General features: G+C 32.2%; 1 protein-coding gene across 7 annotated transcripts in view; it reads left to right on the top strand.

The window, feature by feature from the left end:
* The window catches only part of LOC140434504 (very long chain fatty acid elongase 7-like), a 354,979-nt gene that overhangs the window by 223,134 nt on the left and 109,076 nt on the right, over positions 1-22,769 (top strand). The window contains exon 1 of one of the 7 annotated variants that reach the window (XM_072522824.1): positions 12,701-12,820. The exons of 5 other annotated variants lie outside the window; for them this stretch is intronic. The gene's annotated coding sequence lies outside the window, so the exon portion shown is untranslated. Of the gene's footprint in view, positions 1-12,700; positions 12,821-18,052; positions 18,134-22,769 lie in introns of those variants that run through there. One more of the 7 variants, XM_072522825.1, reaches the window with a different exon arrangement.

The following is a 22,769-nucleotide window of genomic DNA, read 5'->3' as shown; positions in this document are numbered from 1 at the left end:
TTGATGTACTCACTATGTTGGTATATGTCTTATTTTGTATATTTTATATTTTATTTTATGTTATGCGCATTAATGTATTTTCATCTCCTATTGTATTTTGTGTATGTTATATATTATCTTTTTTACTTATACATATAATTTACTTGCTACAAACAAATGTAAAATTTGTAAACGTAGTTAAATAAATCTTGAATTTTTATAATGTCTGTCAGCACGCTAAATGATTAAAAATATTAATTTGGTAGCAAGCAAATCGTAAGAACATAGTTTACGTAAGGGATTTATTTACTACGCAAGTATCTTTTTGATCTGGAATATCAACATAATATTATTTTATATTCTGACGAGTTTAAAGATCTTATATTTTTAAGTAATTTTGCAGCTAAACTAATTAATTATTTCGCTGATATAATTTTCAGAAATTAGGAGAAATTTTCAGAAATAATGTTAATGATCTGAAGGTACATTTAAAAATCATTACCTACATTCCTAGCTCCTAGATAATTCATTATCCAATAATTCCAATATTGTCTTTCTACTTCACTGAATTAAATGATCTTGTTTTTACTTTAATAGCTTTGAAATATTATTATAAATGATAATTTCATTATGCATACTTCAAAAGGTGGGCTAAATTTTTTATTAAACGATTTGTGAAAAATTTTTTAAAAATTCAATGTGTTTTCTCCTTTTTCTTGTTATATCTCGGCAGATATGCATTTTAGAAAAATTTTGTGAAAACAGAAAAGTTTTGCAATTAATTTTCTTACAATATTAAATTAATTGTAAATTGAAACAAATAACTGTTATTTTTACAAAATTATCAAAAACCATTTGACTCGATCATTAATCCAGTAAAATAAGGCAAAAAAGGGGGCAAACCTCGGAATGAAAGATAATAAGCTGAAAATTTGCATACGTCTTTATTTTGATGGTATAAAACTTACCTCAAAAGTCTCATATAATCACGTGTCCGCGACTTAAGATATTAAAGGTCAAGGGTCACGAAAATGAGTTTCTGCAAATATCTCGTTTCCCTTACACTTTATGACATTTAAGGTGGTAAGAAAAATTGTAGAATGGAAAATTCTCTTCAATTTTTGTCTCAAGTACTTCAACCCTTCTTAAGATAGAGCGCAAAGAGTGGGGGACCGCTTACCTGTGTATACGGTAACGCGAAGTCAGCCAGTAGGATTCAATAAATAATAAGTTATATAGTTATTTATTCACTTAAAATACTATTATTATCATTAAATTTTTATTATTTATTATTTAATAAACTATATTTATAGATATTAATTATAAAATATATATTTTTTATATAATATTTATTTTATTTTTAACAAACATACAATATTAAATAAAATACTTTTCATTAATATTACTACGAATATTATATCTCGAAATACAAATCTCTTGTACGGCGGTTGCTGTTTCTGCGAAGCTGTAGCAGATGCTCCTTTGTTATATAGGACCTAACCGGTTTTTTTTTAATATGACTTTCTACACACCGTGGCGAATGAGTTTGGGACTTCTATGTATATACGAACAATAGCGGTGGAGGGATATTTCACTTGATGATGGTAATGGTAGGGTAGGGTAGAGTAACCTTGAAGAGTCAACATCTAAGGAGTACTTGGGAATGACCAGGAAAACCTACGTTTGGCAGTTGGTTTTTTAACTGGTCATTGTCAACTAAGCAAACACCTCCATACACTGGGGCTAGCAGACACACCTCTATGTAGAAAGTGTGAACGAGAAGACGAAACTGTAGAGCATGTTCCATGTGAATGCCCAGAGTTATCGTTAATGCGAGAGTACGCGTTCGGCGAGTCCTGGCCCACACCTGCCCACATAAAAGAGATGTCTCCTAATGACTTGTCCACCTTCCTAGAATTGGCAGGATGGACAATGAGCTAAGGGTGACAGCTTCCTGGAGGATGCACAATGGGTCAATTGTGGCCTAAGTGCTGTGAAACTTAACTCGCCCTCCCTACTCTACAGATACAGATACAGATGGTAGGGTAGAGCTATTTCTCTGCGTTAGTATTTCTTTACCGATAAAAATTTATTTTATCGTTCAGTTGAAAACGACATCTTAGCATCGACAGACGTATAATTTTGAGTAAATATTTTTAATTGCAATGGCTAATTTGTGTTTTTTTTGTAACAAGTTAATATCAGAAGGTGTCTCTGTGAGTGTTGTGCGTGGCTTACAAACATTAAAAACTGCAAGTATTGAAAGAAATGACTGTCATATAAATTATTTAAATACTTTGACTTCTGTGATGGTGCATGTTGAGTGTCGAAAAGTGTATATAAGTAAACATTCAATTGCTGCATCAAAGCGACGTGCAAAAGAGGATGAAACTTCAACTGCAGCAAGTCCACCTCGTAAGAAACGAACTGTTAATATCACTACAAAACAAGCCAGAGATGATGCTGATGTTCTCATTGTAGAAACAGCTATTGCAGAGTCTGAACATGTAGGAAAAACTTCCGTCATTGTAGGAGAAGATATTGATTTGCTAGTTATTTTGATAGGACGAGCTCAATCACATCAACAAGAATTTTTTTTTTTTAAATTGGTAAGGGTAATGCGAAGACAAAATTATATTCATCGACAAGTTTTGATTAATACCCTCATTCTAAGAAACACCTCTTATTTTTACACGCGTTTAGTGGATGTGATACGACTTCTGCAATTTATAGGAAAGGTAAAATATCGTTTATTAAAATGTTCGAAAAAAATCACCATTTACATCAGTCACCTCAACTATTTCAACAAAAAAAACTGCTCTGTACAAGAATTATTTGAAAATGGAGTACGTATTTTCTTAGCAGCGTATAGTGCTCCAACATCAGAAGACGATATAGAATCTTTTCGATACACCCAGTTCATCAAATCAACAAGACTCAACAAACCAGTGCAGTTATCAAGTCTTCCACCTTCAAGTGCAGCAGCTCGTCAGCATATCATTCGTGTCTATTATCAGACCCAAATTTGGTTGGGAAATAATGTAGAACCCCAAGAATTCGGCTGGGTAATGCAAAATGAATTTCTGGAACCAATAACAACATTATTACCGCCAGCACCAGAAGAACTACTGAATACAATATTTTGCAATTGCAAGAAAGGTTGTGGTTCTAATTGCGGATGCAGGAAATCAGGATTGCAATATACTTTAATTTGTGGGCAGTGTAATGGATAATCATGTCTAAACGCTTCATCAACTTCAGATGATTTTAATGAAGAAAGTGAATATGCACCTGATATTCTTGAATATTTTTATTCTGATACTTTAATAAACGAGAATGATGATGATGAATCCGATATTGAGCAGTCAGAGGAAGAAGAAGAAGAAGACGAAGAAGACGATGAAGAAGAAAATTAATACAAAAATATTAACCATAAAAGAATATATATTATATTTGTAACTTTAATAAATCGATTATTGGATTAATAAATAAATATATAATTTAAAAAAATAATAAATATGATTTTTTCAGTATTTAATTAAATATAAAAATGATTATTGTTGAATTCTGCACTTGATCTTAATTTATCGTATATACAGCTGTTAAAAATATCATTAAAGTTCATTTGAAATATTTCATTTAATATTGTATGTTTGTTAAAAATAAAATAAATATTATATAAAAAATATATATTTTATAATTAATATCTATAAATATAGTTTATTAAATAATAAATAATAAAAATTTAATGATAATAATAGTATTTTAAGTGAATAATTAACTATATAACTTATTATTTATTGAATCCTACTGGCTGACTTCGCGTTACCGTATACACAGGTAAGCGGTCCCCCACTCTTTGCGCTCTATCTTAAGAAGGGTTGAAGGTACATAAAAGTTCTTGAGACAAAAATTCAAGAGAATTTTCCATTCTACAATTTTTTTTGCCACCTTAAATGTCATAAAGTGTAAGGGAAACGAGATATTTGCAGAAAACTCATTTTCGTGACCTTTGACCTTTAATATCTTAAGTCGCGGACACGTGATTATATGAGACTTTTGAGGTAAGTTTTATACCATCAAAATAAAGACGTATGCAAATTTTCAGCTTATTATCTTTCATTCCGAGGTTGCATCCTTATTTTACCGGACTACATTTCAGAAACAACATGAGCCAGAAATTATAGTTTTGAATAAATCACAAAAAACTGTTTTAAATCGCTGTAATAAAAACTGTTTTAAAATTATTTGTTGCAATAATATTCCACTATATTATATATAATATCCTGAGCATTGTGCATTACATATTTTTTGTAAAAATTGTTTTTTCTTAACTCATATTATGGTTTTAAAAAAGTGACTTATGTTGTTTCTGAACAGAAATAAAAGGCCAGTGCATAATCTCTTCAGAAAATGATCTTTTTTTTCTCTGGTATGTAGTCCATGAGCTTGTGTATATCTTCAATTGTCTTTATTAATTGGTACTTTGCCATTCGGATAGGCCGGAACTGTTGGTAAAAATGGAGTTTTATCACTTATTTTAAGTTAAAAGTTGGTAGTGATAAAACCATTAATATATTCCGAATCGGTAACAGTCCCTGGTTGGTTTGAAAAATAAAAAAATTTGATAGTAGTTTTAAATCTAAAAAGTGATTTTTTATCATTTTCTTTTCTGACCATTGAGTCGATAGAAAACACGTTTCTTTCTAATGTTTAGGCCCCCACTTTTTAAATTCAAAAATATTCGAAGTGTTCACAATTTGAACAAGAAACTTTTTGTATCGTGTAGAATTTACTATTATTTCTGTATATTCTATTGGGCGGTAAACACGGTCAAAGTTTTTTATGACTCTTTTTATTACCGCAAAGTTTCTATCGTTCAGCAAAAAGGAATGGTCACGTTGTGGAAAGTACTGGTTTATGGTTTTAAAACTTCCAGTATCGACTAACGAAAGTAGAAATCTCAGTACAGTATGATTCCAGTTTTGACCGGCACAGCTGTCAGAAAATAAGTAAAGTTGTTTCACAGCAGTAGGAACTTCAGACTTCATAATCCATTAGAAATAAAGCAACTTCATTGGGACCCTTTCTGGCTTGCCCTTGTGGTAGGTGTAAAACATCCCTTGTTTTTGTTTTTGCATATTGTGAATTCCAAATATGCCTCCACTTTTCCCTACCTAGGCTCAATAATAAATGACAACAACAACATCAGTCAAGAAATACAAGCACGGATTCTTAGCGGAATTTTTATGCATACAAAGACTTAATGAAAAGTAAGTTACTGAATCGTGAGTCTAAGCTGAGAATCTACAAAACAGTAATTAGACCAGTGGTCACATATGGATGTGAAACGTGGACCCTCTCAACCACTGATGAAAATCAACTGAGAATATTTGAGCGCAAAATACTAAGGAAGATATTTGGACCAACCCAATGCAGCGATGGTTCGTGGAGAATTAAAATGAATCACGAGCTGGATGAACTAATGCAGAGCGCAGATATTGTCAGATTTGTAAAGTCACAAAGACTAAACTGGCTTGGTCACCTAGAAAGAATGCCAGATAATCGAGCTGTACAAGTAGTCCAGAGATGGAAGCCCCAAGGAAACAGAACAAGAGGAAGGCCCCGTAAAAGATGGATAGACGACGTAGAGGAGAGGGATCTTAAAACCATGAACATCAGACAGTGGCGAAGGAAAGTATCCGACAGGGCAGAATGGAAGAACATTGTTAAGCAGGCCAAGACTCACAAAGGGTTGTAGCGCCATTAGAAGAAGAAGAAGAATTCCAAACACGTTGTAGGTTAGTTGACGTAAGGAAAAAGTCTCCTGTACAGGAGTAAGTTGAAGTTGAAGATTTTGCATATAATCAAACGTCAGGTTACATACAGTGTCATCTGTCTTGCATATCTCTGCAGTTTTATTGTAGAACTTCTTTGCACGTCCTCTATGTACAGACTATTCCGCAACGGCCACGCGCTTCGCTGTCTGGTTTAAAGATGAACTCTTAATTTTTATTTCTAACTGTTCACATTCACAGCAAGTGTCTACCTCTTACGTCCAAAAGATAGAGAAAATTGTTCCTGGAAAAGCTTTAAATAAAATTTATACTTTACTGAATTATTATTATTATTATCAGGAAATTTGGCACAAAATAGGTTATACATAATTCAATTCTTCAATTAAGTACTACTTTTCTTTCCCTGTGTAATGTCAAATCTTAGTGGGAAAACTCCCAATAGGAGTCTTAATCTGTTCTAATAAATTTTCAGACTTATTTCAGAAATATTTTTTCATGTTTATCTAGTGGTGCTTTTCCTTGTACAAGAAGCTTAAAAATGCTTGGAATTCTTTCATGACTCACAGTGTCAATTATCATGAAAGCTTTTATTTAAACAATAATTTTGCAAACTAAACTTATAACGGAGTAACTAATATTATATCTTTTATTCTTTGGATTTTCATTTCGAGGTGGTCTCTTTTTTACCTTACATTTTTCGATAAACCCTTGTAAGTATGAATCTTGTGCATTCTTGGTAAACATGCATCTGAGTGTGGCAAGTATTTTAGCCGATACATCCGCAATAACTGTTTCAAAGCAATTCAAGCTACAACTACAAAAAATATATAATACTTTTACGTTTTAAAACTATTTTAACCTTAAAACTTACCGAAAGTCTCCTCCTGGTTGTCTTGCAGGTACAACATTACCTTTGTAATTTTTATATTCTTCCCCACACAACCTCGCTTACTTAAAAATTTCTTCGGTATGATTTATAACGTCAATTACATTAACAATAATAATAATAGTCTCCCGTTTTATACCGCTGTCGCGGCTTTGGGAGTATAGCAGGGTAGTCTGCTATATCTAGGGCCTACGGTATACAAGGAAGGTAACATGGCCAGTGCTACGCTTCAACCGTCTATTATTACCCCTGGTTTTACCCAAGGTACTCATTTTTATTCAGGCTGAGTTGACCTGGGGCCTATAGACATTTTTTAAATGTCTAGATGTTCTTGCCAGCGGTAGGATTCGAACTCTGGACCACCGGCTTGTGAGGCAAGCATCCTACCGCTTGCGCTACGCAGGCTCCTACATTAACATTAACAAGTCAATTATAAGAACAAGATTTATGAGAAGAGTTAGCGTTGAACCCCTCGAATTGGTCCTCCTACACCCAGAGCACCTTACGGACTGGACCTGGACGGAGAACCTGGACGGAGAACTTGGCGGACACTCAACCACATACGCATCGACGATGTGAGGAAATACCATCGATATAATATACTAATTATGGAACATGTTGATATTTTTACATGTAGCTGATCAACGACGGAACTGAAGTTATATTATCGGCTACAATGTCCGACGAGAAGTTGACAGGTGATTAATGTGAATTTACTTATCCCCAATATTCTAATGTAACAGGTAACATTATATGTTACATACATGTGTTACTTGTAATTATATCTTTTATTCAAATGTAAATAACGAAGGTAAATAATTATTGTATATATATATATATATATATATATATATATATATATATATATATATATTGTTATGCTATTTAAATTGTATTATATTGCTTACTTAGGAAAAATCCTGTCTATATTTATTAAATGATCTAATCTCCAATTAATCACAATAAATCAGCATTAATTAATTACAATCTCAGGCTATTTAAATTGTACTATTTACCTTTGATCGTGGATTTAAAATATTTTCCAATTGGCTTCCTAATCGGGATAGGTAATATGACCTGAATAAAATACATAGAATTTCAACTGAACTATATGTGAGATGTCCTTTATTTTAATGAAATTTTATATAACAATCAATCCTGTAATATTTGCAATATACTAACTTTAAATATATGAGAAGTTGTTTTCTATCATGGACCCAAATGTTATTTTACATTGATTTTTAATATGTGTTATAACTAAGCTCTTTTTATAATTCTTTTTTTTTTATATGTGATCGCAAAATTAACTGTCTCTATTATTTATTCAATTTATTTAATTAATAAATGAAAATCACACTCCGGCTCTAATGAAAATTGACTGACCTTTCCTTCTCTGCCGTTGCAATTCTATGGCCACGCCACAACAAAAAAATCCTTTCTCTGCTTCTGCTCCTATTGTGGTCCAGATGACGTACACCTTTCTCCTATCTGTCACTGTATCTGCAACCCAACAAATCGTGTTAGTCTATGCAGCCTCCTTTTGAGCCAATCTCCGCGCCTGTTTACAACTCCAAATGTTTCCGGCTTCGTCTGCTATTAATATTCTTATACCCTTTGGTTTTCTATCTCTCTGTACCCCGTTCCTCACACTGGTCAGCTTTTACACAGCAAATAAATACACCCGGTAAATTACGTCTTCGGAACTTCAAACAAACACAAATCACAAAGCTCCTTCCTTCTTGGACGACTAAAACTGACTAACCCCCTTTTTTTTCTCTCTCCTATCTCATAGCCAAAATCAACCTCCTTGCATTCAAAATTTGACCAATAAAAATCATCCACCTCTCTGACGTATATCGTTACCAAACAACTCTCTCTATAAAACGTCATTCGGGTAATTCCAGAAAACAACCTTCTTTAATTATTCTAACTAAATCTATCTGCTTTACAAACATTTCTTACTAATAGCTACAAACGATACCTGTTTCTCAATTCAATGTCTTTTGTTAATAAACTTTTACCGATATAATCTTTCGGGGAGACAAACCACCGCAAATCCCGGTCTATTGTTTTTACACTTTCTATATACACTTTTATTCCGGGTAAATCCATTCCACAATAACCGACTTATTTAAATTTCTTATCGATAATATTTGAAAGTCTTGTCTCTGAGGCCTAATGAACAATTCTTCGAACAACTTAAAATACATATTTTGTCTTATACAGGATGTTTGAAAATTTATATGCCCGTGTCTTTATGAAATATCAATAATTTTAATTTTTATTTAAGTAATAAAATTTGTATATCGGTTTTTTATTGCTTATGGACATTCAAAAGTACAACAATATATATATATATATATATATATATATATATATATATATATATATATATATATATATATATATATATATATGTTAGTTTTGATATTTCCGCGGGAGCTGTATGTTATATCAATGGTATTCCGGGTTTGACTCTTGATATATATATATATATATATATATATATATATATATATATATATATATACAGTAGACTCCCTCTATAACGAGAACTGAAATGACAGACTAATTACCGCGTTATAAGCGGATCTCGTTATATCCAACAACAATAATACTGTGCATACATATGAATATATAGTTTTCTAAAACATTAACTTTCTATAGTGAAGCCATTCGGAGCAATATAAGATGCTAATAAATATTGTTTGAATGGCGTTTTTAAAACAAGGTTGTTTACTTTTATTGTCAATGAAATGCATTAAAACAAAAAAGAGTTGTTTACTTTTACTGTCAATGATATACGTTAAAACAAAAAATCTGTATTCTGTAAATATGTATAAAGCATATAAAGTTATTTTGTCATTTTTGACTGATTTAAATTGTCCAGTATTCTATCTATCATATTTTCTAAAGATGTGAAAGAGTTTTATGCTTCTTCATTTGCGTTTTGTCCTTGGATAAAGTTTCTGACAACCTTTAAAACACGTGTGAATGGTCAATCCAAAACAATGACACTTGTGAATCATAAATTTTACATTTCCGACTAAGAATCATAAATTGTAAGAAGTTTATTGCGGGCGGCCCGCAGTTAAAAAGGGTATTTATTTATAGCTACGACCGGGCCAAAACGTAAAAAACACGTTTTTCAATCTTATTTTTTCTCGTTATAAGCAAATTTACCTCGCTATAAAGGGTTATAGTTCAATAGAAATTCACGGGACATCTAATGTACCTCGTTATAAGCGAAACCTCGTAATAACCGTGGTCGTTATAAAGGGAGTATACTGTATATATATATGTACCAAAAGAAGTTTTTTCGTAAACCACTGACATTCCGGAAACAAGAGTCGGCCATGGTTATCGGCTACACTGGACGCAAATATGTATTTATAGGTTCCATTGTTAGAAATACAGAATGTGGAGCACCTGAGAGTATGAAGACTTTGTCCATCATAGTGCACCTTCGATGACTTACATATGGCTCATAAATACAAAGGCAGTAGACGTAGCCCGATACCGGGCAGAAAAATTGTAGTCGAATCCAAACTTAAGGTAAAGTAGGTATTCGTAAAATAAAATCTATATCGTTTATGGTTCAGCGTTTATTCTAATAAAAATGTTCTTGTATACATAAGAGCGCAATAACCCAATAATATAAAATTTTATAATAACACTAGTTATTTATCTGGTATTTTGGATGGCATGATTCAAGATAAGGAAGTTTGATCTATGGTTATAACCTATTTGAAAGTTATATGAAACTTGAAACTTTCTGGAGCAAGTTTCTGTACGTCAGTTGACAACCAAGGATTTTTATTGCAAGCGATAAACATATATTACTATATAACGGACTTATAATTGTCCTTTTTACCTCTTTTTTACCTTTTTCTAAATTCAGATTATTATTCGTGCAATTTATTGCAGCCATCTTCAAGACAATCAGACAATTTCGCGCCGAAACATCAGTCGATGCCTCATGTGGTTTTCGAATGGATTGGGTATTTATATTAAGCGGTAGTTTATTATAGCAAGTGGAGACTGATGTCGTTTCTGCTTAGAATAGTACGTTGACGTATAAAAAACGGATTTATGAAGAAACGTCAATATTGCCAATAATTGACTCTGTTGTTTCTGAACAGACCGATTCATTTAAAAAAGTGGTCACAGATCCATTTTGCAATTTTTAATTGTTCCACTTGTTAAAAAACTTTTTCAGATAATTAAAAGCTACATTGGAACCTTTAGAATTTACCCAGAAAATCTTTTTAATATAAAAAACACCTATCTATCAAATAATTTATGCTAAATAATTTTTCAATCTAATTTTTTGAAAAAAAGTTAATAATTTTTAAAAGTCTGTAGAGCCTTATACAATATTACACTTCGAATAGGAATACAACGATTCTATAAAAATCTTCGATCAAAAATAAATATTATCAAGCAGTTCTCCGAGAATTTTATGGTAAATAAGGGACTAAAGTAAAGCTGCAGTCTACCTTAAACATTCTGTAGAATCTACCTGAGTGAGGCACTGAAAAGAAGGGCGATTACAGAAATACGATTGATAAAGACTAAATGTTATCTCCTCAAAAACGAAATACTTTATGGATGCGAAACCTGGCAACTCACTAAGAGAACCAAACAAAAACTTTTTGTTTTGGAAATAGATTTTTGTCACGGAGCAGCAGGTATATCCAGAATGATGCACGTAAGAAATAAGAGAATGAGACAAATTATAGACAGAGCGAAGGTAGGAGAGGAGCCGGCCGCAAACAATTATCCTGGTTAAGAAATATTAAAGAATGGATAGGAATACACAATACAGGCGAGCTGTGTCACGCCGCCAAGAACAGAATTCTAGTAATGAGATAGTCGCCTACGCACTTTGGTGTACGGCATGTTAAGAAAAAGAAGATAGACAAAGCAACCACCATCATAGAAGAAATATAGCAAAAGCAGCTTATTTGGTACGTACAAAGAATGTACAAAGAGTGACAGAGAGCCTACCGAAGGTAATATTGGATTAGCAGCCACCTGAGCGCAAAAAAAATAAGAAGAATCAAAAACAACATAGCTTGGTGGAGTCCAACAGGCTGTAAGAGAGAGATCTACGACCAGACTACTTAAACGCTCTGTTGTGTTTTGGGCTCAAATGAGTAGGTACATCAAAAATTGGCAACAATCTGGACCAGATCAAGAAGTTTTCATTATGATCTAAAAAATCTTAATTAACGAGGAGAAAATGTTAAAAACATTAGAATTATGTGAATATAACAAAATAATCTTTAACCAACCTATTTTTGAAAATATCTTTTTAATGATGGCAATAATCTGAGCTTAGATTGAAAGCCAAATAGGTTATGAAATGTTGACAGAAGACAAATGTCTTATATTGGAGCAAGATTTAAAAATTCAGGACATTTGACAAATGATCCCAAAACAGTCATAATCAATAACGTTACATAGTCCAGATATGGCCCATAAAGAACAAGCATCTGTTTATATACTATTTAAATATTTAAAAAATTGGATCATATGGTAAAAAACTTACTACTAAAACCCAAACGTAGTAGATTTAATGTGAGAACAATAAACAACATATAAAACGCTCAAACAGCAAACGTCATTTAAACGTCAGTGAAATGACGTATTTGTACCTCAATTTATTGCACGTGTCCGACCGGCGCTAGGCAGTGAAGCTAGGCGTTCACTCAGTGGCGTATCTGCGCCCGCCCCTGTTTTCCAGCCATCATTTACTTAAGCAATGCCACTAAAATAAGTTTATAATCATCACGACAAAACTTCATCACAATTGACGTTTGGTATACATACATACATCATTTTCTAAATATTATTTATTTACTTATATACAATGATTCATTTTCCCTGATACATACTTATTGTATTAAAAGGAATTTTCTGTAATTAAAAAGAAAGCCACCTGGTCCCCGGAAAGCAAAACGTTAATATGCAGCTTAATAATAATTAGTTGTAACACTAATAGTTGCTTTAGCGATAAGTGCTCATTAACTTTTCTAATAATTAAGTAAAATAATAAACGTACCGTTGGCAGAAATAATATGACTAGTGTAAAACCAACACAAAATTTAGTATTTTTTCCTCTGCCTGCGAAGTTATTTTTAACAAAAAGAATGTAAGTAAAATATATTTATTAACCACCAAAATAGATTTCACTAGCATATTAAAAGAAACAAAATAAATTATAAATATTCTGTTTAAAATATTAAGTTTGCTAAATGTTGTCAATGTTATAACTTGTAACTTTATGTGTTTACACTACTTTATGTATTACTTTTAAATATTGAGATCAGAACTGCAGCCAACAATTTTACTGAAATTTTATCCCCTTCATACTATAAACTTATAGTATGTAGTTCCTTCAATATTATATCAATATAATATATTACCTAACTGTCATTTTTCATGTTCATTATTATCGTAAGTTTGGCCTTTGAACAAAAATCTGAAACTGGATCTAATATCATATCTTTCTCTCTCCGGTGGCGCCCCCCCCCCTAATGAATTATTATGAGCATTTATGCGTTTCCTGACCAATAATGAAAGGTAATTGATTGACATTGTAATCCATTCTTCCCTTCTTCTTTTTCAGTCAGTTTGGTGCTCTAGTGTCAGCCTGGCTATGTTAATTTGATCTTTCCCCAGTGTATTCCCAATCTATGTCTTTCTTTTAATCGTAATTGTCATCTTTTCTTGTTTTGTTTTTCTCCATAGTTGTGATTTCTATCCTTCTTTAGGCTGTAAATTGTAAAAATATTTCTTAATGATCCAAGAACACATGTGATTTTAACACATTTTTCTTAATTCCGATGTACTGTACATGTTCCCTATTTCCTTTAAGGAGGTATATGCTTGTTGCGCTTTTGTTATTAATTTCTGTATATTTGATCTGTATCTTTCTCTTTTTTTGTATTTGATTCCAGGCTTGTGAATCCGTCTGTTTTTCTTTCCTTTATTTTTATTTTATTTTGTTATATGTATATGGTGCTAATATTGTATCTTCTTCTTCTTTTTAGCCTTCTGTCGTCCATGTTTGGACATAGGCCTCTCCCAACTCCTTCCATCGGTCTCTATTCTGAGCAACATGTTTTCAATTTCTTCCGGCTATTCTTTTAATGTCATCAACCCATCTCATCTCTGGTCTTCCTCTTGGTCGTTTACTTTCGTAAGGTCTCCAATGTTGTATTGTAGTATTCCAACGTTGGTCTTTTTGTCTATCAGTGTGGCCCGCGAAGCTCTATTTAAGTTCCAATTTTTGTTATTATGTCCTCGACTTTTATTTTGGATCTTACCCAGACGTTCCTCTTTTTATCTGACAGTCGTATACCTAACATTGCTCTTTCCATTATTCTTTCTATTGTGGCTAGTTACTTCATGTTTGCAGTTTGCTGCACGTATAAATAATTCTCCAGCTACAACCATCTCACCGACTTTTTTCTTTTTTCTTATATACTCTTCATGATCTTGTTTACTTTTCCGAATGAATTTCAACTAATCCTTTCTACTGTATATTAGCGTCTGTAAAATAAAACGGGCGTTAAGTTGTTTCACTTAAAGAATATAACAAGTTTTATTATCTAAATATCTTTTCGAAAATCAAATATGGTACGGATCCTAGTGGGACACTTTTTTGTATATACCACATACTAGTGTCCCATTAAGTGCCATTACATTCAATTACAATCACAATCAATATACCAATACACGTTTACACTCTTTCCAGCACCTCACTGTGAAATTTCTGAAACTACAATAATGTTGTTACGGAATAATAAGGCTTACAAAGGACATAAAAAAGTTAGTTTCCGTTTACGAAAACTAAAGTCGGTAAATAGTAACCTGCAAGTCAAAAGAACTCTTCTATTTTTGGCTTTTAACGTTTGATTCAACTGCATCTACTTTATCATAGATAGTGAGTTATATTAATTGACCCATTATGCAATACGTCCCAGTATATACCACTACTTTTCCTACTACTTTTCCTACTCTAGATTTTTGTCCGTCGTATTCTTCATTGACATCCTAGTTTCTCTGGTTTTTTCTTGATTTACTTTACTCTGTTTCCCTACTTTCGAAAAATTTTTAATTGTACTTTGTTCCTAGCTTTAATTCCTGTACATGGGAAATATTGTTACATCTCATATAAGATCTTCTGTTTTTGTGTCACTTTCTTTTAAAGGTAGCTTTTAAAGGTATCCGAGTTATCTCTCTCTCAATTTTTTTAAATTATTCTCAATATCCCATAATTTCTTAAACGTATTAAAGAAAACTTTTAAATCGTGTCTTTTGAACGTGTCTCAAAAAATTTTTAAATCTTTCTTCTTCTTTACACATGTCCCGAAAATGTTAGCGTTATTATTCATGTAAAGCATCATGCATGCAATTAATAGTAATATTACCGCTTTTACCTCTCCTGACTATAACTAGGTCATTTTAAAATCGCAGGGCACAAACTGGTTTGCTTTTGTTTTGATAGAGATAAATAAAATGACTTGCTGATTCCCTACTTAATTATTTCTTTGAGATAAATCTACTTTAGAGGTGAATACGTGTATGTAAAATACGAAAAGACATTGTGCAATATGAGTTATGTTTTTAAACGTCACACTAATCAGTTCCTGTCATTTGTACCTATTTAACACCAATTTAAGTATTGTGACTTAAAAATTTCATTTGTTGTTAACAATTCGTTCATATATAAGCAGCGTGTGATCATTAAATTTTTTAATTTAAGTTAGTCATGGAATGTGGCATGTGTGGAGAAAATTGTCAAATTTCCCCCACAATAATTTTCCTAGTTTTTTTCGATGACCAAAAAAACTTGCGAATGGGTTTATCTTTGTTACATCTTACGGAATACAGCCAAAATGGTGTTGGCTTTTTTTCGTCAATAAATGCTGTCGACGAATCTTGGTATCATTATTTTAAACCATCCAATAAGCTTTCATCGATAAAATGAAAAGGCTTAAATTCTGCGTCACAAAAAAAGGTTAAAGTTCAACTTTCTGCGGGCAAGATCGTGCTAATATTTTTTTTCTTTAATCAAGAAGGACCGCCGCTCATAGAGTTTACAGAACCTAGAGTGCACGTTAAGCATAATCAAACTTTGAACAAGCAATATAACAAAAATACCTAGGGAAGCTTTCACGTGGTGTCATTATTTTACTCGAAAATGTTTGACCGCAAATTGTTAAAGTAGTGAAAGAAAATCTACAATGAAAGCAATTGAGAATATAAGAGCATCCACTCTATAGTCCCGATTTATTGCCTTGTGATTTCCACATCTTTGGGCTACTAAAAAAGGCGCTAATAGATAATCGTTTTTAGTCGGACAAAGAAGTACAAAATGCCATAAAAGAATTCTTCGAGATACAGTCACAAGAATTCGTTAAGCAGGTTATACATCGTTGAGTGAAACAATGAAATACGTGGCTTAAATGTAGCTATTTTTTTTTTGTAGACATATTTGTCAATAAATTTTTTCTGGGCCAAAAATGGGTTTCAATTGAACAAGCCGCGTAATATGGATATGTAGATCAGGGCGGATCTGTCAAAACCCGGCTACATTTGGATGTGAGAGGCAGTATTGTGATTTATGCAGAAAAGTTGAGTGATAACTGCCCTAATAATAATTGATGTAGCCTTTCTCTGAAATAGGTCGGGAATATAAATAAAAAAATTAAAGTACTCAAAACTTACTGAAACTATTGCTTTTTTTTCTATTTTCCTTATTTATAACTTTAAAACTATTTATTTTGGAGCAAACTCTTACTGAAATAAAATATTAAAACTTTTGTTCATAAGAAAAAAGTTAGTTTCTTTCTCAGCACTTTCCACTTTAAATGGAGAAGGTTTAGACCTTGACTGTCGAGTAAGATCATCCCATTCTTCTGGAACATCAACAACTACTTTTTTTGCGCGAGAAATGAGACTAAAGTCACTATCGCAAGGTAGGTATGAATATCCTCGTATTGATTATACGTGTGTTATCTCTGATGCTAATTTCGGTATAAGCACCAGGATATACGAAAAGCGGATAAATATGTAGTTTTTGTTCTGACCCGGGCAACCATCAGAGAAAAACCATATTTCATCCATTTTACCGAGTATAATATGATCTTTTAGATAATGAAATATCATGGAAGCTACTTCATATTGACCATGTTTAGCTATTCCTTCGTGATATGTATATATGGAGATCATTGCCTCCGATGTCGTGTACACCAAATACATAGTACCAAAGCTGTCTGCTGTAGAAAACTTTATTTAGTTTTATTTATTACCATGCTGACATTTATGTTTAATTTCTCATCTTATATCATAAAATGCCTTTGCTTTAGCGTGATGAAGATTTCTCTACTTGAAGCAGTTCCTTTTTTGTTGTTTCATCGATATTCGGTAGTTTGAGTTGGGTTTCAGTTTCATCACAAAATGTACAAGTGTCACATCTGGGGTAAGAAAAAGATATGTTAAATCGAGTTTGAAATATGTTATAACAAACGAAGTAAGAAACCTTGGACTGTGGGTGAAGTTTTTTAAAGGCTCTGTACATTGTTTTTACATTTAACTCTGGTGGTAGATAAATTTTCTTTTTATTCAGTATACGTGTATAATGACTTTAACGGCTTTTCAATCAAGAAAAGTAAGCTATCATGTTTCTATATCAGCAGGGTGTGTCTTTTTAGCCCTATTTACGAGTTTAGGCGAATTACGAAAATCTTAAGTGCAATCTAAGTGGTTGAAAATCATTGAAAAGAAAAGTCTTGTTTCCCGCTCTTTTCTGGTATTTGGGGTCTCAAGGGTAATAAATTAAAACATTTTTAACCAGTCGAATCTAATAAAAAGTTCAGTTATTGCTATTTTGTTTCAGTACAACTTTGCGCGAAGAAAAGTAGAAAGAAAACTATGTTTTTAGTCCTTTTTAAATATTCTAATTTTTTTATTAATATTTTCGACTTAATTGAAAGGGAAGATACATCAATTATTATTACTGAGTTATCAGACAACTTGTTCTGCAAAAATCAGAATTCCACCTCTCATGTACACCTTAAAACAGATCCGCCATGGTCTAATGATACATAATTCTACTTTCGTATATTACCTAATTTCCCAGAATTTAATCTTAATTTTTATAGTTTATGGTTAAATATAGTAGCATATTAAAATCAGTTTTATTTATAATAAAATAAAAAGTAAGTTTTAAAAAGATATCAAGCTCGTATGTTCACATTGTACATCTTTAATAAATGGTTAAAAATAGAATATCGCTATAAATACTTAAAAATACTAATAAGTTAGTAGTATCGCCATGAAATCGACAGTGTGAAATATTTCATGTTTCAAACATTCAAGTGTATAATGAAACATCCAGTATTTGCTTTTCCAATTATAACTAGTGTTAAATGAGAATCCCTCAAGATGTAAAAAGGTAAATCTCTGGCACTGCAATAGTATTTCTAGATAAGATGTGAAATAAGTAAATAATATATAGGCTATATTTTAAGTTAACTAAATAAACAACTTTACTATTTTTTTAATATTACGCTAGGAGAAAATGTTAATTTTGCGTGATAACCAATAATTGAGAATATGTCATATTATATTAAAGTTCAACTATTTTTACAGAAACACAAACAAAAATTAAATTCTCCATTTTGCACACTTTAATATAATTTTTTAGTACTTTTTTGTATAAAAACGAATCTTTTGATTAGTTTTTCAAAAGAGATCGTCGTGAGGTGGCGTAGGAGAACAACCGAAACGAATTTTCTTCGATTTGTAAATAGGATTTAAATATAACAGACTTCTATAATATAATTTATCTTCATTGATGATTATAACGTAAAGAACTATAACTAGCACTATTTTATATGACGCTAACTCTGCTTTTTCTGTGTGACATTAAAAAACCTTTCTAACTATGTCACATACATTAAGATTTAACCATTAATACTAAAGATGAGACTTTTTTTATACTGTGCACATTTATTTTAGATATCATATACCTCTCTATGATTATATTAAAGAATTAAATGATGAATTGTTCGCACATGTATGGTCATTTTCTAAAGAGGTAAGACGACAAAATAACAGACTCACTGACTAATTGTCCAGCTCATCGTCATGTTCTCTATAAGTTTATATATATATATATATATATATATATATATATATATATATATATATATATATATATATATATATATATATATATATATATAGATCGGTTTAAAACGTTCTCCTACGTCTTCCGATACCCAGTTGCCACTCCTCTCGATTTATCCATGTCTTCTTCTATGTCTCTGTCTTTCATTTCTCTATTGATGCCTTCTCTCCAACTGCGTGATCTTCCTCTTTTTTTTTCTACCGTGAAGGGTCCACATTAAGACTTGTTTTGTGAGACATTCTTCAGATATTCTCTGTACATGACTGTACCATCTGAGTTGTTGGGTACCAATATCGTCTACTATTGTATGTTTTACTTTCATAATTTCTCTTATTCTGTTGTTCGTTACTCTTTCTAGTCTGGATTTTTCTGCTGAACATCCCCAGAAATCCATTTCCGTTGCCTCAAGTTTTCTCTTGTATTTTTCCTTTATTTCCCATACTTCACTACTGTAGGTAATTATACTTTTAGTGACTGTGTTATATATCTTGTGCTTGTTATTATTAAAGATTGATTGATCTCAAAGGATACTATTGAGAAGGATAATAGCTTTTCTTGCTTGGTTGTTTCGTCTACGTTGCCTTCTTTTGTGATGATCATACCTAAATATTTATATGTATTGCGATGTTTGATAACTTCTTCATCTTCCAATATGAGGTCCTGTTGTTTCCCGCCGATATACATATACCTACTCGGTTTTTTGGATATTGATTTTAAGTCCCCATTTTTTATACTCCTCGGTTAATTTTCGAGTCATATACTCAATATCTTCATAATCTTGTGCTATTACTAGTTGATCATCTGCAAATGACAAAGTGTATATGCTATTGTTGTTAATCGCCATTCCCATATTTTTACATTTGCGGTTCCATAGTTTTAGAGCTTGTTCTAGATAAATTTTAAATAATGTCGGGGAGAGACAGCAGCACTGCTTAAGGCCTTTATTTATTTGGAATTCACTTGACAGATTCTTTCCAACCTTTACCTTTGAGTTAGCATTAGCGTACAGTACTTCTTGATTAACGGCTATTTTCTTTTCAATAATCTGTGTAATGTAAAACAAATGGTCAACAGTAGATCGACCTGCCCTAAATCCTGCCTGTCCCTCAGCCTCCAAGTCTTTATATTCGCTTTCTATTCTGGTTTTAATAACTTTTTCGTATATTCTACTGATCGAGTTTGTCACGGCAATGCAGTAATTGTCATATTCATCCCTTCTGTCTTTTTTGTGTATAGTGGATATGAATGATGTCTTCCACTCCTCTAGGGTTGTCATTCCATTAATCAATTTTGGAACAGTTTGGTTAAACTTGTATATAGTTTGGTTGTACCGTGTTTAATTAACTCTGCAGGGATGTTACCTGGACCCGGTGCTTTGTTACGTTTTAGAGATCTACATACATCTTCCAATTCTTTCGTTGTTATTCGTATGGGCGAAGTTAAAATGTCCCAGTGGTCCCAGTCATCCATTGTTATTGTTGACACTATGTCTCTCTTCTTATTTTGTTGTAAAGATTTTAAAACTCTCCAACTTTCTATTTCGTTCTCCTAGATGTGAATTTATCATGTTGCACTTGTGTAACCATGCTTCATTTTTCTTCCGACATATTAATTTTCGTACTTTAGCTTGAGACCACTTGTAGATTATGTTATCCGTTATATTCTTTGTATTTAAGAATTTTTGATATTGGTCTCATTTCTTCTTTAATTCTTATTCTATTTCTTCGTCAAACCAATATGAAAGTTTTCTTTGATTTTGGATTTGGTATCCAATGGCTTCTGTTGCTGCCTCCTGGAGACACCTTTTTATGTGAGTGTAATGTTCTTCATTATTATTAAATTGTTTATTTTCCAACTTTTGATTTAATCTATTTCTGTATATTTCTCTCACGCTTTCTTGTTCTAAGCTGATTAGGGTATACCTCTTCTGTATTTCTTTCTTCCTTTCATTTCCTTCTTTTTCTTCTTTAAGTTTATTTACTCCAAAGGTGATCTTAGCTTTTAATAAGTGATGATCGCTTTCACAGGTAGCTTCTCTCAATACTCTTACATCTTGTACAATCATATTTGTCTTTTGTCGTATGATTGTGTAGTCTATGATTGATTTTAACTCTCTCGTATTTTGCGTCCATGTGTATTTTTGTATGTCTCTGTGTTGAAAAAATCCATTTGCAATTTTCATTTCATTTTGTTCGCATAATGATATTAGTCTGGTACCATTATCATTTACTTGGTCCTCTCCAAATTGACCTATAACTGCGTTATGGTGTTTTTTTCCAGTTCTGCTCCCAAGATGATAATTTCTCGAGATGTGCCGACTTGAGCCACCTCTAAATTTAATTTCTCAAAAAAATCGGTTTTAATGTTTACTGGTGCGTTATCATTTACTGCATATACACCCAAGATTGTGCATTTGTGTCCTCTAATCGTAAGGTTCATTTTTATCATTCTCTCGTTTATGGCCTCCCAAGTAGTTATGTATTTCCTTAGCTTCTTACGTATTAATATGGCAACACCTTATTGAGCTCTTTTTGTAATACCTTTGGTACCCCGCTGTAGAAGTGATCATATTCTCCGATGTTTTCTGATCCTTGGCCCTTTCGTTTTGTTTCTGTGATCACTGTGATGTCCAATTTCAGCTTACTCATTACATACATTATTTCATTTATTTTAGGTCTAAAACCTTGCACGTTCGAAGTTCCAAAATTCATACTCCTTTTTCGTAGCGTACGTCGTCGTTTGTTAATCGATCATTCCGATGCGTTTTGCTAGGTTTTTTAACATTTTATTTTTTTCTGAGTAACGGGGAGTTAGCCCGATGCCTCAATCTCCGACTTGGAGGGCCAGGGTTTAATTTTGGAGTTTTCCTTCTCCTTGACAATTTGCTTTCACTGCAGCTTAAGAGCATCATATACCCTTTTTCTGTAATCCAAGACAGGGAGCCCTTACAGGGCGCTTTCAACCGGGGCTGTTGAACTCTGGTTTTTTTTAAAGGTGTTACTCCTCTATTATCCCTCCTCTTTTATCTGGGCTTGGGACCGGCTGCACCGGTTATAGAGCTACTCAGTTCACCCCATACCAATACAGGCAGAGTTCTCTATAAGTTTATTTAACCACTAAAAAAAAGAAATTACAATGGTTATGACTTATAAATTATGCCAATCGGATTAGCTAAATATTAAGTGTATTTGACTGTTATAAGTGTATTACAAATATACTTACATAATTGATTATGCCAAGACAGGTAACAAACTCTGATTTTTTATGTATTTTATTTTAAAACATAAATGATGTATCCTCGATATGTTATTGACTTATTAATAGTGGCATGTTCTTTTTATTGATTTTTTTAATATGGGTAACCAAATCCCAGTTTTACCATATGTTTCGTTCAGACTATACTTAAATCTTTCGACTGTTCTCATTTTCCCATGTGGGTTTACATGTTTGAGATCTATCAAATTTCCTGTTTTTGATATAAGAATGATGTTCCCTTATTCTAACATTTAATGGTCTTGATGTTTCACCTAAATATGGTGGAAATATCTAGATAGTGTATTCTCATTATGGCCTCATCGATCAGAGTTGTTGGACACATTCCTAAATGATATAAACGATAAAGAAGAGACAATAACATTTACCATGGAAAAGGAATATAATAACACACTACCTTTCCTGGATGTTTCAATCTCAAAGAAGGATACTGGATATTAGACAAACGTGTACAGAAAACCAACACATACCAACAACCTAAATTATAAATCAAATCACACCATCAATATTAAAAAAAATGATTAAATCCTTATATCATAAATCTAGAATTATTTGTTCTAATGAAAATTCGTTCTTATAGGAAAAACATTTGTTAAAAAATGATTATCCTTTTTTGTTTATAAAT

The sequence above is a fragment of the Diabrotica undecimpunctata genome, chromosome 2 (genome assembly GCF_040954645.1).
Source record: "Diabrotica undecimpunctata isolate CICGRU chromosome 2, icDiaUnde3, whole genome shotgun sequence".
Classification (NCBI taxonomy): Eukaryota; Metazoa; Arthropoda; class Insecta; order Coleoptera; family Chrysomelidae; genus Diabrotica; species Diabrotica undecimpunctata.
Note: the sequence above shows the minus strand (reverse complement) of the source record. Positions and strands in the feature narration are given on the sequence as shown.